We start from the raw sequence: 18,588 nt of genomic DNA, 5'->3' as shown, positions 1-18,588 counted from the left end.
TGCATAAAAGTTTAGCTCACAATAAGGAACTATTGCCTAGTTAAATGAATTTAACAGAAGAATGTACCCCAGAAGATATTGTGGAACTGGAGGCTAAAACTGTCTGACCCACAAGCAAGGATATCATTAGAAAAAAATATCCACAGATTGGGTAGAATACTGGATTCTGCTAGTGGTAAAGTTTGTACAAGAAAACTGTTACAATCAGAGAACGTAGAGCTATCCTGAGATCATACACGCTTAAACATTGCATTTAAAGCAAGAAGTTAGAACACATTAAGTCAAACGTATCTGCTTTAAACCATGACACAGGTCCTTTGTTAGCAACATTATAAATAAATCATCAAACTGAAATCATGAATGCAAAATTTTCAAGTTAATTGAACCAGAACCCAAAGCTTGTCAAGTTATCTTTGATAACATCCAGAAAAACAATAATTTTATTGTAATTACCTTTGCCAGTGTTCTACGGTTTTCCTGAGAAATTTATATGATTAAGAAGCAATTGTCTCAATTTATACTACCTCCTTGGAAAAGATTTATTTGTATTTGCTACGGTTCATTTACTTTACTCTATAGCATTCACCAAACATAAGAGAAAAAGAACAGGTCTGCCAGTATGACTTAGAATCTAATAAACACAAGAAACATAACGGCAGCCATGCGGAAGCCAGCTCATCAGTTTTTACACACTTCTTGGTAGAAAAGACCCATGAGACAAAGGTAAAAAGAGGACTCAAGTGTGTTTAGTCATCTATTCTAACATTGAACCACTCATAAAATACTCATTGATCCCTACTATGGTTATCAATAATTTTACTTGTTGATTGCTATCCAGCACTATTTCAAAAGAAATACAGAAAATGATGCCTATTATATACTCTGAAACTCTTGCTTCTGTGTAGTGGGGAAAAATTACCCAATAACACAGGAAAAAAATTAATAGTCTAAGTTTGGGTATGCCAGTCAGGTTGCTGTCTCCAACATATAAAGATTCCTAGATTTTGAAGTTCACAGATTCTTCCTAGAAAAGTGTAAAAACATAAAATTCACATGACTCCGTAGGAGGCGAAAATAACACACCAGCTTTCTTTCCTGGTACATGCTGTACAGTGCGCGCTAGAATACCTTACATACAATATTGCATGCAGCTGTTGCCATAGCATTAAGTTGTATTGGTAGAACAATTCTACAGATAAAGTTAATCCCAGGCATGATCAATAAGGGCTAGAGTTTAATGTATCTTCCAAATATAAGTCAAACTTTCTCCCTCCAAGTAGATCATTTGCTGAAAAAAAATAAGAAAATTATAATGCTACAAAGATGTTTGAGTTACCAGAAATGGTAACACAAATTAATACAATTAAAACTATCCGCAAATCACACTGCAAATGATACTCTTGTACTCCTCAACTCATTGTACTTAGCAGTACAAAAAATAACCGTGTTTCTTTGAATAGAAGAATAAAAACAAGGTAAAAGAAACTTTTAGTTTGTTATGTTTTGTTGGTATCTCATAAAATCATTTCTTTTTTAAAGATACAAAAAAAGAGTGAATCCAGATGGGAGGGAAGGAGAGGAGAAACTACATATGGTACAGTGAACAGAAAATATAACTGTTTTATAGTATAGATTCTAGGCTATGTGTGTGCATGTATTTGAAAATGTGTGTAAAACTTAAAAACCAGAAAGATTCCAATAATGTGTAAAAATGGACAATGAGCGTGGACAAAAGGACACACGGCACATGGAGGAAGAAAAGAAATTGAGTGAGGGGATGCTACAAGTGGATAACGGAAAGATGGTAAAGGACACTATAAGGCACACTGCTCAAAACAGATAATAAATCATAATGCCCTGGATGCTCACTGTTTAAAAAGTATGCTCATAGAATTTTGACAAATGTATTACAGAAATTTTTATTCTTAACAGATTTGCACGCATCCATAAACTTTGGAGCATACTCATAGATAAATTTCTGGATGCTGGGTTTTACAAACTAAGGGTTAAAAGGGAATGACATGATTCTCCTCCATTAACACACTAAAACATCTGACATGAACAGCTAACTTTCTCTTCTCTTGCTGTGATCAGAGAAACAGCATGGATCCAAGATAAAGCATCAATTCTCTTCCAGCACAGACTAGGATGTGAATAAGAAATAAACCTTTGTTATGCAAATCTCTTAAGATTTAAAGTTTTCTTTGTGCAGTACCAAATATTACTTCACTGCTCAGTCCTGAAACCGGCCCTCCAAACAAGATACAGAAAGTAAAACAGGAAGCACGTATTGGTCCGACACTGGGTAGAGAGATAACTGATAGTGAAATCCAGAGAATGGTCACCTTTGGAAGCATACCTTCAGATATTTGGAAAACCTATTTCCTCCTTGAAATGAGAATATAAGCCATGTGCTTTCTGAGGTATCAGATCAAAGAAAAGAGGTCAAAATCCAAATGTGTTCTGGGTGCATTTGACAAGGTGTTGAAGATAACACAATCAGGATTTTTTTCTTTTCATTCTTTTTTTTTTTTATATAAAAGTTCAGGAAAGATCATCTTGAATGTCAGCATAAATTAAAAGCATACAGAAATTCTTGAAAGTAGAGCTTCAGGATATTAAAGAAAAGGACTCTCAAAGGTAGGTAGAAATTACTATAATTTCTTTCTTAAACTCAAACTTCAAATTATAGATATGAATTCTATATAGAGATATAAATAAAAATGTATATATGCATGTTTATACACATGTGCATGTTTGTACATAGAAGTATTGCATTTACTTGTACACTACAACAATATGTATATATGTGTATAGAGAGATATATAAAAGTTCATATACCATTGAATTGTATTTTTATAATATTCAGGTATCATTAACACTAACAAATACAAGTACAAGATAGCTCTTGGAGGTGAAGATAAGTTGATGTTAAGAAGATGCTATAAACAGAGTTGTTTGAGGGGATAAGCATGTTCTAGAAGAGAATGCTCGTTCTTAGGTGCAGCATATTTGTCATAATATATCAATTTTTAAAGCATTAGCTTTGAAATTTTCTTTGCTCCTTGGCCAGCTGTGACTCTCTGTGTGGATCATTATATAAATAAATTAAAACAAAACCAAAACACATATATACTAAATGATAAATGGGTAAACAATCAGATTTGGAAACATAATTGATCCTAGAAATGTAATTAAAATTTTTTGAATAAAAAAGCACCATAAAATACATTTATACACATACATGCAAAGAGTTAAAATGGTGTTCCTCCCTAGCACAACAACAATCCCCCTTCTAGACACAAGATACTAACAAATAAACAGTCTAATCCTTGGAAAAGTGTTATAATTATTGGTCATCCCAATATATGACATCCCAAAGAACAATCTCAATATGATAGACTATTGGTTACCCACCAAATCATGACAATAAGACCCTATTGTTGAAGACATGGCATACTTTCATCATAGAGCATTGAGAAAGTAGGCTGGTCCAGATCTGGAGGCTCCATCCCTAGTAGATAGATTTCAGAGATCTGAAAGGCACTTATGCAGTCTATCAACAGAGAAAAGTAAGCCCCAAACACCTAACTTTGACCCCTGTGAGCTATAAGAATGACTGGCTTGGCAGACATGCTATCTCAGTTGGGTTTTCTATTGCTGTGAAGAGAGAGACACCATGACCATGACACCTCTTAAAAATGAAAACATTTAATGGGATGACTTACAGTTTCAGAGGTTTAGTCCATTACCATCATAATGGAACCTGGTGGGGCACAGGCAGGTGTTATTATTATGTTATAATTATTATATATTATTATATTATAATTATTATTCACAATAACTGTTTCATTATAACGAAAGAGAAAAACAGAGAAAGGCAGCATTGAGGATCTTGCATGTAGGAGAGGGGTGCCCAAAATGCAGGTCGCTATCCTCGGTACTACATAAACTGGATGTCTTGACCCATGTCTGTGATTCTGGCACTCGAGACCTGTAAATAGTAAGTTCAGAAGACCATCCTCAGCATCACATCCGGTAAGAGCCAGGCTGGGTGAAAGGCCACCCTCTAAAACATAAAATAAAAAATAAAGAAGGAAGGAAGAAACAGAGTCAGGTGGGAGCCCAACTCAAGCTGGTGTGTGTGTGTGTGTGTGTGTGTGTGTGTGTGTGTGTGTGTGTGTAATTAAAGGTAAGGAGAAAGTGCTGTATCCTCTGGGTTGATAATCACAGACAGTTCGCAAGTGCCTGAAGTTGTTGCTGGGCAGTAAACCCAGGACCCCTGAAAGGGGAGAAAGTTTTTTTCACTGCTTCTCCCTGTCTCGAGGCAGTCTTCACCTCACCTCTTTTCCTCTATCATATTTTATATTCACAAGATATGTTTATGATTTTTTTCTGACCTAAGTGCAATCTTTTAAAACAAATCAGTATGAAAAAGTATTCCAGGAAATAAAACACAATTGAAATTTTTAAATACATGGAACATAGTATCATCAATTAATGCTTATAAAATATTCCACTAAGTCAAATATTCCAGAAAAAAAGCGCATCAATTTTTCATACCATTTATTATAGTACATCACTATAATTGTTTTATCATATTTATCACTGTTCTTGATCTTTTACTGTGTATATTTGTGCATAAGAAAAATCATGATGTATGTAGTGTTCTACACTATACATGACTCATAGCATCCTTGAGGATGTCTTAGAAGTATCCTCTATAGGGATAGCTATACATATGTACATATGTGTATTACATGCATGTGATGGTAAGCTAATGAAATACAGAGTTTAATTTGCCACATGACATTTATTGTACTAATATTCCCATTGAAGTGATGTAAACAATAATTAGAAATATTATATCCAGTATACAAGGATATTTTGTCTTCAGGTATGTGACTTTTCTTAGGAGACATGAAGAAATTTCAATTCATCTCATATAGAGCACTAAAGATATACAGTAGAAAAAAAAGATTTCCATGTGTAGCTTAGCAAATTTTCAAGGTTATTGAGGTTGTCTCAATAATAGTTCATCACCAGCCGGGCGGTGGTGGTGCACGCCTTTAATCCCAGCACTCGGGAGGCAGAGGCAGGCGGATCTCTGTGAGTTCGAGGCCAGCCTGGTCTACAAGAGCTAGTTCCAGGACAGGCTCCAAAACCACAGAGAAACCCTGTCTCGAAAAACCAAAAAAAAAAAAAATAATAATAGTTCATCACCAAAAACTCCTTCTTAGCATCCGTGGCGAGTCACAAAATTTACGTCTCTCAAGTGTCCTGTACAACAGCAGGCAGTTTGGTTCATCAGAGAGACTCATTTCTCCTGGAAATTGTTTGCTGATTTGAATTATACATTTCAGGCTCTCACCACTCTTGTAAGTTTCTTCTGCTTCACATGTTTCCATGAAAACATACACAACATCTGGTGAAAGCTAGGAATGTACTTTGATACCAGAAGGTAGCTAAAAGCTATCAGTCTTATTCCCCTTCTCCTGAGTTTGGATTACATATTTCTCTCTTCCTTCACAATAGGATTTGAAGAAATCATCTCCAGTTCTCAGGCACTGGAAAGCTTTCGGCTAAACTTATCTTTCTGGATGCCTCAGCTGAATCCTGGAGAAGAAGCCACCACATCCTAAGAAAGCTCATGCAGTCACATGGAAATGCTACACGGAGAAAACAACAAAACAAAACAACAATAAAAAATGATTTACTTGGTGCCTGGATTTCTGAGGTCCTAGGCATTTAGCCATGTCAGTACAGTTTTGAATAATGAGAGACGACGTTACTGCTAGGCCATAATCAAATATTCCTTTGTTAAATGTGAAAATGAAAAATTATTGATAATCTTTTTTAAAAGATTTTTTAAAAAATATTAATTCATAGAATTATTTTATACAAATAAATATTAACTGGAAGTAAAATGTAATGTAAATATAAAATTTGAATAAATGTGCATATTTGTGCTCATATATGGCATAGACAGATTTAAGGAAGAAAGCAAAACAAACTATGTCAAAAATAAGAATTATCATAAAAATACAAATGGATTAGTAGAGGTATATAAAGAACAGTTACTTCTGTTGCTGAAAACTAGGAGCATACATGTGTAAGACTGTAAGCACTGGGAGAGCGAGTCCTTCTGACTCATGTTATCTGTTGGGACAGGCAATGCGCCAAATTCATAGCCATTAAATAAACAGAATAAATAATGAAACGTGTTACCTTTAAGGACCTTAAAGGAAAGACTGGAGTAGTTTACATAACCAGGAATAGAGATGAACTATATTGAAATTTTCTAAACCAGGGAAACAATGCAGCTATCATGTAATACAGAAGGAAGACACATCGAGAGTAAAAGGTAATATCTCAAGCTCCAGGAGAAAAGACGAAGGAAAAGAATGGGGAAGGTGGGAGAGAGGGAAAGTGAAGAACAAAGTCATCTGTTGCCTGAGCTGATCTAAAAGATTTCTAAGGTCGCAGGTGCATCAAAAACATAATTTTTGATATAGCATTCTAGCAAGAAATTCTTCTGGAATATGACTACTGCAGAGGCACTAGTAAAATACATGCCAATCCTTCTCAAAGACCAAAATTCTAACAATAAGTTTCAAGCTGCAACACAGTAGCACCAGTTCAAACCAGGGAATATGGTTAGCATTTGAAGTTAGTGAGTGGATATTCACAATTTATGTAACAAAGCACACATAGGAAGGGTTCTCATATCCTTTCCAAATATACAAGTCAATACTGTGGGTTACTTGATAGGAACACAACGTGGCTACAGTCTAACTCTTAACGTTATGAAATAGAATACCACCTTGGCATCCTTTCAGTGTGGACATCCTTTCTTCAGTATGCCACATGCTGATAATACTGGCAGCAACATATCCGAGTGCAACATTCTCCTTCCTGAGAAGTGAGAGTGTTGCTGTAGGGATAACAATAACTTGAGAGCTTTATTTATGAGTGGGAGGATGCTGTAGATTTCAGCAAGCGCACGTTATCCACAATGGCATCTTTGCAGTTGTGTTCGCTATATTAAGCCACACCTGTAATGAGGAGTGGAGCAGTAATTAAATCACTGGGGTGTCACTCTCCTCTCTCTGCAGCATTGCTCTAGGGGCAGTCTATCAAGAAAAGTCGACGCCGAAGCCACACATTGCTTAGTGCTATTTTTTTCTTCCATATCATCATTTGAAGTATCTAGGACTATTATTTAAGTCACTTTCTATTTTCTTTTTTTAATTGATTTTTATTGAGCACTACATTTTTTTCTGCTTCTCTCCCTTCTTCTCCCTTACCCTTCAACACTTTATATTTTCTTAATAAATGAAACATTATGGTTATTAACACATCAAAAACTAGAGGATACAAAAAGTGAAGCAGCCTAGCCAAAACAAGCAGTCAAATTTTCATCACCAGAGGTACTGTCACTGTGAGTTGATGAGAGACAGACAGGTTGGCAATTTTAAATTAAGTGTATTAGCATGAGTGTGCCCTTTTAAAAAAAAACATGTATAGGAGGTATGCAAAAATCCCAATGGACAATTCCAACAGATCCTTTTAAAATGAGGAAGGATTTTATAAAAGGTATATACAGCCATGTGGTTTATTTCATTTAAATATCTACACCAATAATTATATTAAGTCATTTTAAAAGAGAAAATGCCTAGGGAAAATATAGATTAATCACATTCATTTTAAAATTCACACACACACAGACACACACATGCACACCACCAACAACATGAATTGTTTATTTTGAGGAAAGGTAGTTTATGACATGAAAGAACACATAAATAGTCGATTATCTTCAGGCATTCTTAAGAATGATTTATTTCTTATTATTTTTTTAATCTGAATCGATGGCATAATGAACATTTCTTATAGTCTTGTATTGCATCTGGAAATCCTGTGCTTGACAATTTGTAATATCGAACAACTTAGAATTATTAATCCCTTATTGTATAATCTATTTTACAGCCAGCATGCATTTTTGCACAGATACATAATTTCCATGTGGACCCATTTTCAAACACTCATGCATATACAATACATGAAAAGTTTTTAAACACCTAAACTATGTTCATTTTTACTGTTTTTTTAAAACTCAGGAATCTTGACCTGTTACATCATTTATCTCTTTTCCAGTCCTCTTTTTCCTTTGTTTTCTCATTTCTTTCCCTTTTTATTAGAAGGGAAGGGAACAACACACAGCTGTCCTCTGGGCACTTTTTATTGTGGTTGTTTTGAAAAATCTCTTTCTCTTGCATTGGAGGCAGTGCTTATTAATCTTTTCCTCGCTCTTGGTCTCGGTGGTTTTCTTTCTCTTCTTCTCTTCCCATTGGAAACCTGTAGGTGGTAAACATTATTTCTTTCTTCCAGGTGTCTGGGCTCCATTGGGAATTAGTAAAAGTACTGGGTTTTATGCCGATCTCTGCTGTGCAAAGGGGGAAAATACATCAGTGAAACCCGGTTGGCTCTGATGCTTTCCACAATATACGTGGAAGCATCTTTCAAATTCTAGGTCAGCGGCGAGGTGCCCAGAAAACCTACTCTATAAAGAAGCCTTGTGTTTTGCTTAATTATTCTGACTCGCAAGAAAAAGCAGCTGTCAGACTCCTTGTACGAAAAGTTGAGTTTAATGAATTTCATTCCTATGGTTCTAACTGGATTTTCAGCTTCCCTGGGTAGCTGTTTCCTTCTGTTTGGCTTTCTTTCTTTCTTTCTTTCTTTCTTTCTTTCTTTCTTTCTTTCTTTCTTTCTTTCTTTCTTTCTTTCTTTTTTCTTCCTTCCTTCCTTCCTTCCTTCCTTTCTTCCTCTCTCCTCTCTCTCTCTCTCTCTCTCTCTCTCTCTCTCTCTCTCTCTCACACACACACACACACTGTCCCTTTGATAAAAAGCTAGGCACAAAGATTATTCTCTACCACTAAGACAATCTACCACCAGTGTGAATGCTAAATGGCCATCCTCAACGCCATCAGGTTGGACCTCTTCTTTTCCTTATCTGAAGATGATGTCTATAAAAAGAGAAAATATTGGGAGTGGCTCTGTAGCAGTGATTGTGGAAGCAGAGCAAGGAGCACAGGACTGAGTAGGGCAGAGTGAGCCCCAGCTCTTGTGTTTCCTGACTGTGGGTGCTTGCTTAATCATTACTGGTTTTTCAAATTCAGTTTTGTCACATACATGAAACATGAGAAAACTAGTCATTCTTACAGCTATGAAGTCTTACTGCAGTCCTGACATATAATGAGCACGCGGAACATGTATTATTGTTTCATAATGAGCATTAGCATCTCAAAGAATTTTGTACACTGTTAGAACAATAGACAATATCTGTTTTTGCCAGTGGCTTTTATGTGATAATTGACAAGTCTGAGAAGCCTCAAAGATAGATAATTGGACTAAGATCAGAGAGTAGGAATTAGACTAAAATCTCCTACCTCTTTTTCCCTCATCAGTAATTTTCATGTAGGACTTAAATGTGATAATAGCTCACGTATAGTTTTAAGTTTATGTCAATCAACCAGTAAACATTAAACATTACATTAATTTATCAACCATTTCATCAATACAAAATGACTATGCCAGCTGTGATTTTGTTATGTTAAAATGAATTAATTATTAAGAAGTTAAAGACAAATATCAAATTGCTCACATATGCAATTAAAGAGTTTGACTAGGTGGTGCACTCAAATTTTATATCAGTATGCATGCTAGTGTGGCTAAATGGCAAAGGCTTCAATGCATTTACTTTGAAGGTAACCACTTAAAAATCAAACAATTGGTGAGCTGTCAATTAGTGCCTAGTTGATTTCTAAACATCCTAGTCATTAATGACCTCACTAATTTTTCTCTTAACTTATTGTTATGCATACTCATATATTTGTGAGTAAATGTATGTGTGAAGTAATAAATACAGTTGCTAGAAGCCTGAAAAAATGTGTATCTGAATGAGGTATTTAATAATACCTTCCAAGAAAAAAAAGTACTTTTACTTGACATATTAAGGAATTTACATGTCTAGGTGGCAAAGTTTATATAATCATCCTACCATTTTCTGTGCTATTTTTTATGTAATAGCTCTCAATAGCTCATTAAACATTATAAACAAGACCAATACTTTGCTCTTTTTCTAATAGCTGGATAAAAATATCAATAGATACATGGTAAAGCAGATAAACCCGTGTTTTCTAATTTATAATTAGACATGTATTAAAATCAAGAAAATCTTATGCTTCATTCAAAACTTGCTTCCCATGGCCCACTAAAGACGACTGGGTAAATGAAAACACAATCAAAGGACTTGACGTCATGATCAACATACATAAGCACTGTGATAATGAGGTAATGGAAATGCAGAATGGTAGAACCAGGTTTCATTTGCATCACTCAGAACTTAGTCAAAGGTTATCCTTTTATACACTCTGAGTATTATTTTCTGGTTTTCTTGAGACAATGAAGAAGTGTTTCTATAAGTCAATGTTCCTAATATCAGTTACAACACAAATCTTCTAAGTACTGTGTCTGAAGAGTGTAGTGTCTTCAACAATAGGACACTGAAAAAATAATGAGCCACTATTACAGGCATAACTCATTAAATTAGACTAATAATTATTTTTTATTAATTGATCAATTTTTTCCAGCCCAAACACAGTTCCTTCTCTCCTTCCTCTTCTCCAAGTCTCTTCCCTGAACCTCTCTTCTTTTCCCTATCCATTTTTCCTTTCTATTAAGAAAAGGGCAGGTTTCCCACATTTATCAGTCAGCCATGGCATATCAAGTTGCAGTAAGACTTCCTATCCTATTAAGGCTGAATGAGGCAAACCAGTAGGAAGAAAGGGTGCCAAAAGCAGATAACAGAGTCACAGATATCCCCTGTTCTCACTATTAGGAGTCCCACAAGAAAACCAAGGTATACAACGGTAACATGCATGCATATGTGCAGGAAGGCTAGCAGTGCAAGTCCCATGCAAGCAAGCTCTCTGGTTGATAGTTCAGTCTCTTTGAGTCCATATGAGCCCAGGCTATGATTCTTAGGTTTTCTTGTGGTGTCCTTAACCCCACTGCCTCCTCCAATCCTTCATCAACCTCTTTCATAGGATTTTCCCAGCTCTGTCTAATGTTCGGCAATGGGTCTCTGCATGTTTTCATCAGTTTCTAGGTGAACCTTCTCTGATGACAATTGGGTTAGGCAATGATCTATGAAGATAGCAGAATATCATTAGGATTCTTTCATTCCCTTTTTATTTATTTGCCAGTCATGCTTGTTCTATCCTTGGTCTGTGGACTGACTGTCCAAACTCCAGTTCCTGACGCTTTACGCAGTGTCAGGGTGGGCTCCCTCTCCTGGTATGCATCTCAAACTGGACCAGCCATTTTTGGCCACTCTCATAATTTCTGAAACACCTTTACCCCAGCTCATTTTGTAGGCAGGACAAATTGTAGACCAAAGGTTATGTAGATGATTTGGGGTTCCAATCCCTCAAGTCTTATCTAGGTCCAGGAGATAGCTCATTAAGCTTCTTTCTAGCACATTGCTGGGAGTCTTAGCTAGGGTCACCTTCAGAGATTTCAGAAGTCTCCATTGATGTAGGTTTCCTAGCTCATTAGCTCATCCCTGAGATGCCCCTAATTCCAGCTGTCACTTCCAATACTCCCTCTCCATCGCTACCTACCAGATCTTTTCTGTCTCATGAACATCCACCCATCCAGACAACTTGACCCACCATCCACCTATGATGTCTGTTCTATTTCTCCTTCCTAAGGATATCCTTGTGCTCCCCCTAAACCTTCCTTGTTACTTAGACTGTCTACCTCTGTGGACCATAGCATGATTATCTTATACTTTACAGCTAATATCCACTAATAAGTGAGTACATATGTATCATTTTTGTTACATCATTCAGGATAATGTTTTTCTAGTTCCAACCATTTACTATAAATTTCATAATGTCATTATTTTTACAGCTGAGTAACATGCCATTATGTAAAATGGATAAATATTCTCTATCCATTCTCCAGTTGAGGAGCACCTAGGTTGTTTCCAGGTTCTGTTTATTATGAATAAAGTTGCTATAAGTTTAGTTGAACAAGTGCCATTGTGATGATATAGAGTATCCATTGCGTATAAGCCTGGTTGTGGTATAACTAGAGAGGAATATAAGACAGTAGGATGCCGGGCAGTGGTGGCACACGCCTTTAATCCCAGCACTCGGGAGGCAGAGGCAGGTGGATCTCTGTGAGTTCGAAACCAGCCTGGTCTACAAGAGCTATTTCCAGGACAGGCTCCAAAACCACAGAGAAACCCTGTCTCGAAAAACCAAAAAAAAAAAAACAAAACAAACAAACAAAAAAAGACAGCAGGAGACAGCTCACAGACACAGTCTCATCCTGAGATTCCTGGAGGCAGGATTGCCATTTGAGACTGAGGTAGAAGTTGTGGAATATTCTTTTAACATGGCAAAGATATATTACATTTGTTTATGCTTTCAGATATTAATTTTACTGTGTAAAACTGTGTGTGATACTTCTTTTGTTTATCCTGCATTTGTTTACACATGTAAAAATGGGCTGCATTTGTTTCACCTTGCCTCCCTAAGGTACCTGATTGGCCTAACAGTTGAATGGCCAATAGCTAGGCAGGAAAAAGATAAGTGGGGCTGGCAGACAGAGAAAATACATACAATGAGGAATCTAATATGGGAAGAAAAGAAAAAAGAGAGTAGATAGAGATTGTAGTGATATTTCACTTGTATTTTAATAAACAAAGCCTGCCTGGCATTCAGAGAATAAAACAGTTACACTGGCCAGCATTACAGACCAGGTAGTGGTGACACACACCTTTAGTTCCAGTGGCCGCACTAGTTGCCATAGAAACCGGGTGATGTACACTTTAGTCCCAGTGGTGCATGCCTTTCAGCTCAGTCCTAGAGAGGAATATAAGACAGTAGGAGACAGCTCACAGACACAGTCTCATCCTGAGATTCCTGGAGACAGGATTGCCATTTGAGACTGAGGTAGAGGTAAGAGCCAGTGGCTGGCTGTTTTGCTTTTCTGAACTTCAAGTTGAATCCCAATTTCTATCTCTGGGTTTTTATTAATCGTGCTACAAAAGAGGAACACACCTGGGGCAAGGAGCCAGGCAGCCGCCAGGCATCCAGACATGAGAAGTAGTAAAAGTAGCTTATGGAGAAAGAAAGAAAAAAGTAACAAGACCCAAGGCAAAATGTAGATAAAGAGAAACAGGTTGATTTAAGTTAAAAGAGATATCTAGAAATGATTGTAAGCTAGAATGAGCATTTGTAACTAATGGGAAATCTCCAGGTCAGCATTTGGGATCTGCTTGGTGGTTCAAACGGAAAAGTCTGGTACAGTGTCTCCTGCTTTGCAGAAGCCCTTTCAGTCTCACGATTGGTGTTCTGCCCAGGCAGAACACCAGGCTGGTCTCCTATACCAATGTGTTCGAGGCCATCCCAGAGTTTCTCCTCCAGCATCCTTGATCCATCTGGACTTGGGGTCTGGGCAGGGAGATAGATATGGATCCCTCTGCACCCTTCCACATGCAGATGATTCCTAGTTTATCAATATTAGTCCTTCCAAACCTCCACAGTGATCTCCACTTCAAAGAAACAAGAAAGATAGAAAGAAGAGATGAAAGAAAGGAGAAAGGGAAAGGTCAAGAGGGTTGTAAGTCCATAAATGCTCTTGAAAATCAGGGTTAAATGAGGAGATTGTGTCTTCCCAATGCTAGTAAGCTTGCAGTTACCAAAAACTCTGCTTGTTTATATTCATTGCTCAGTCAAGGGAGTGTATTATATGCTCCTAATAAGTGCCCCTGGGAGATTTTCTTTTGAAATTTAGCTCTAGCTGCCATTGCTTTATACTGTTCAGGGTGGGGGTGAACATCATGGACTTTGGAGTGAGGTAACCTCTTTTTCAGTGTTTTGTTCTATTACTTCATGTTGGTGAATGGTTGGCCTTCATGTTGTTTGGTTTCCTCATCTGTTTATTTACAAACAAGAAGCTGATTTAACAGGTTTATTTCTTTATTTCACCAACTGTATTCAACAACTCATTAATTTGCGTGTCCTTGAGAAATAAGGGAAAGAGAGGGAAACTCTCCACCAATATTTACTACAGAGGTCATTTTATACAAGGTTGAATAAATGCATAGCTGGCCAACACCTATCACAGAACAGGCACTGATTTAGAGATATTATAAGTACTTATTAGACTGAGGTTCAACCTTTGAGTCAGGCACACCCTGAGCACTTCCACCTCCTGATGAGTATCTTGTGTGGACTGTCTTGATACTTCTAGCAATGTTTTAAGACGGAAATAGATGTATATCATTTGTGCAGTTGAGGAAATGAAATTAAGAAGTGTTAAACAATTTACTAATGTGCTAATGTGTATGCAGGTATTAAGAGTGGAGCCTGACTTGAAGCAAGATTGTCTCATATCCAAGATGACCCTTAGCTGCAGCACATCAAACAGCCTGCTTCATACCAGATTCAACCTGATAGAGAATGTGAATGCTTTCTAATAACTTAAACCCATTGGCCAATGTCAAGAGTTGCTGTGCTGGGAAAGAATCAACAAAAGCAAAAAAAAAAAAAAAAAATGTAGTTGGGTTTGTTTTTTGTTTGTTTTTTTATTTTCTCTTTGCTCTTTGGGGACCAGCCAAGCAGCTCCCAAATAAATACAGAGAGACTATTTATTACTATGAATGCAAAGCCCTAGTTTGGCTTATTTGTAGCCAGCTTTTCTTAAGTTAAATTATCATGTCTACCTTTTGTCTCTGGCCTTTTACCTTTCTCTATTCTATATGTTCCTCTTCTTGCTTCACTGCGGACTGTGTGACTGGGTGGATGGACCATGGAGTTCTCTTCTCCTTTTCTCCTCCTTCCTCTTTTCATTCTTCTGTTTATTATCTCTTACTGCCAGCCTCATTTATTTCTCTCTCCCACCTAGCTATTTGCTGTTCAGCTCTTTATTAGACTAATCAGGTGCTTAGACAGGCAAAGTAACTTAGCTTCACAGAGTTAAACCAAAGTAACATAAATTAATGCAACACATCTTTGCATCATTAAACAAATATTCCACAGTATGAATGGATGTAATGCATCTTAAGCTAATACTCCACAATAAGAGATAGTGAACATAAGAAGGCTTGTTCTCAGAAATCTTAGAATCAACTAACGGGCTCACAGGGGCTCACAAAGATGTAATTGACAACCAGGGAGCCTGCATGGAAGTGATTTATGCCTTCCACATATATGTTGCAGCTGTGTAGCTTGATCTTCTTGTAGGAATCCTAGCAGTGGGAACAGAGGCTGTCACTGACTCTTTTGCCAGCTTTTGGTACTCCACTTCTTGTATTCGGTTGCCTTGCCCAGCCTTAATATATGGGAAGGTGCTTAGTCTGTTGCGACTTGATATGCCATGTTTCACTGATAACCATGGAAGGCCTGCTCTTTTCTGAAGAGAAAGAAAGAGTAGATGAGATGTGGATAGAGGGAGAGTATTGGGGAGAGACAGCGAAGAGAGAAGGGAGGGGAAACTGCAGTTGGGATGTAGTGTGTGTGTGTGTGCCTGTGTGTAAAATAAAATACTTCCATTGTTACATGTAAAAAAAAAAGTAAATGTAAAGAAATCTTGTACTTGAAGCAAGCCTTCAGAACATCTCAGTCTCTATGCCTGGGGCAGAGAAAAGCATTGTTATTTTTGAGAAGTGGCACAGATGACTCTAAGGGAGGTGGCAACCCAGGAAGAACTTTGATAAGCACAAGATTTGATGCTTCATTAGTACAGACATAGGGAAGAGACAGGTTCTGTTATGCTAAATTTCTACCTCTTCAATCTACTTCGATGTCAATGTTGTTAAAAGGAGTTCGCTGTTCCACTGCCCCAAGTGGCCCATGAGCATTCTCATGGACTCTTATGTTTTAATGACTAACTCTATGTCAATGACTCCCAGCTCTCTGTTTAGATCATTCTTCCAAACTTTAGACTTCTACACTTAAGCACCTGTAAAATAATCCCCATTGGTAGTTTATTGGCCCCACAAGCTCAATTCTTTGTTATGTTTCCAGTCTCTATGGAGGCTACACCCTCTATAAAGTGAGTGTGCCATGTCCCTAACATAACTTCCAACACATGTTAAGAACACTCACCTCACAGAACCCAATTCTAATGTTCTCACTTTTTAGCTTTGCTCAAATTCATCTCCTTCTTTCATTTCTTTATCGTTTTCTAGCTTAGACCAGATATTTCTCCACTGAATAACTTTGAAATCCTTCTAATTGGTCCCTTTTAATCCAAACTCCTCATCCCTGAATTAATCCTCCTGTAAATAGCTAGGGAGCTAACAACACCTTCAAATCTGTCCCTTCTCTCATATAAAGTCGTCTGAAGCTCATCACTGTACTTCAGTTACAGCTAAATGTCCCTAATAGAGGAAACCTGGCCTTAGTCATCTTTTTTTATCACTATAGGCTTCCCACTGTGCCTTCTATCAGCCCAGCACAGCTCTTTCCTTCTGCTGTCCATTTAAAGGTGTGTTTTAGTTCATGTTTCTTCTACACATTTCAAGTTTAACCTCAACCCTGAAGTATTATCTTCTTTTTCAGAACAAATCTAAGCACCAGCTGCTAAGTCTCTCCTGTCTTATTATTTATACAGTTTCTTTGAACTCCCAACATGATTCACAATAGAAGGAAGATATGATTCTTTTCCTTGCTATCTGCATAAAGAAATACAATTTAATTATATTACCTGTATATCTTGAACATTTATCCACAATCTCATTCACTATGAAATGCAGACATAACTGTATCTCTATTCGCAATTCACTGTGAAAATTAATGATGCAAGGAACACCATTTTAGCTGAGTCTTTCCCCAGACATAAGTACCCAATAAGTTGTTACCATTGTGATAATATTACTATCATTTGACATAATTCTTTCCCTTCAATTGTGCATCTTCAAGACTTTTGTCTAAAGCATCGATCTACTCTACTCCCTGCTCTTTCACCTCTATCTTTCCCTACTCTCTCTTCTTGTCTCCTTTCCTTGTTTTTCCCCTCACCTCTGTCTTTCTCAAAACTCTTATTCTCTTCTCTCTGTTCCTTTTCTCTTCTACCTCTCATTAACCCTCAATTGCATCTCTTCATTCCCCATTCAACTCTCTCTTTCCATATTTAGCTAAGGCATTGCATAGAAAGTGCTTAATATTTCCAGGCAGTCGTGGGGCACACATTTAATCCCAGCACGCCTTTAATCCCAACTCTTTGTCCAATGTGGGGTTGGTGAAGATCTTTTCCCATTCTGTAGGCTGCTGTTTGGTCTTGTTGACTTTGTCATTTGCTTTACAGAAGCTTCTCAGTTTCAGGGCATCTAATTTATTAACCGTTGCTTTCAGTGTCTGTGCTACTGGTGTTATATTTAGGAATTGGTCTCCTATGCTAATGCATTTAACTGTACTTGCCACTTTCTTTTCTTTTTTTTTTTCTTTTTTTTACTTATTTGTTTATTTTTATTCTTTTTTAATTAAAATTTCCACCTGCTCCCCATTTCCCATTTCCCTCCCCTCCTCCCAAATATTGCCCTCCCCCCACTTCCCTCCCCCTATCCCCACTCCTCTTCTCCTCCCCCCACTCCATTCCCCCTCCCTCTCGATACTGAAGAGCAGTCCAAATTCCCTGCCCTGCGGGAAGACCAAGGTCCTTCTATCTACGTCCAGAAAGGTGAGCGTCCAAACAGGCTAAGCTCCCACAAAGCCAGTTCATGTATTAGGATCGAAACCTAGTGCCATTGTCCTTGGCTTCTCATCAGTCTTCATTGACCGCCATGCTCAGAGAGTCCGGAATCAACCCATGCTTATTCAGTCCCAGACCAGCTGGCCTTGGTGGGCTCCCAATAAATCAGTTCCACTGTCACAGTGGGTGGGTGCATCCCTCGTGGTCCTGATTTTTTGCTCATGTTCTCCCTCCTTCTGCTCCTCATTTGGACCTTAAGAGCTCAGACCGTTGCTCCAAATTGAGACTCTGTCTCTACCTCGATCCATCGCCAGATGAAGGTTCTAAGGTGATATGCAAGATATTCATCAGTATAGGATAGGGTCATTTCAGGTTCCCTCTCCTTAGTTGCCCAAGGTACCAGCTGGGGACATATTCCTGGACACCTGCGAACCCCTCAAGAGTCAAGTCTCTTGCCAACCCTAAGATGGCTCCCTTAGATAGGATATATACTTCGCTGCTCCCGTATCCATCCTTCCTATATCCCAACCATCCCAATCCTCCGAGCTCCTCCCATCCTCCCCTTCTCATATTTCTCATCCCATTTCCCCTTTGCCCCATGCCACCTCACCCGCAAGTTCCCAGTTTTTGCCCTGGAATCTTGTCTACTTCCCCCTCTCCATGCGGATGACTATATGATTTTCTTTGGGTTCACTTTCTTATTCAGGAAATTTGGGATCAACCTACCCCAAGATCCAGTAATACCTCTATTGGGAATATACCCAAGAGATGCCACATCAAATGACAAAAGTATCTGTTCAACTATGTTCATAGCAGCAT

The 18,588-nt window shown here is 37.8% G+C and overlaps 1 pseudogene; it reads left to right on the top strand.

Annotated features, from left to right (window-relative positions):
- Window positions 1-1,711: 1,711 nt before the first annotated feature.
- LOC130876342 (spatacsin-like) overlaps window positions 1,712-18,588 on the top strand; it is a 79,609-nt pseudogene continuing 62,732 nt past the window's right edge.

This window comes from Chionomys nivalis, chromosome 6, assembly GCF_950005125.1.
Source record: "Chionomys nivalis chromosome 6, mChiNiv1.1, whole genome shotgun sequence".
Taxonomy (NCBI): Eukaryota; Metazoa; Chordata; class Mammalia; order Rodentia; family Cricetidae; genus Chionomys; species Chionomys nivalis.
The sequence above is the reverse complement of the archived record's forward strand: the minus strand, read 5'-3'. Positions and strand labels throughout refer to the sequence as shown.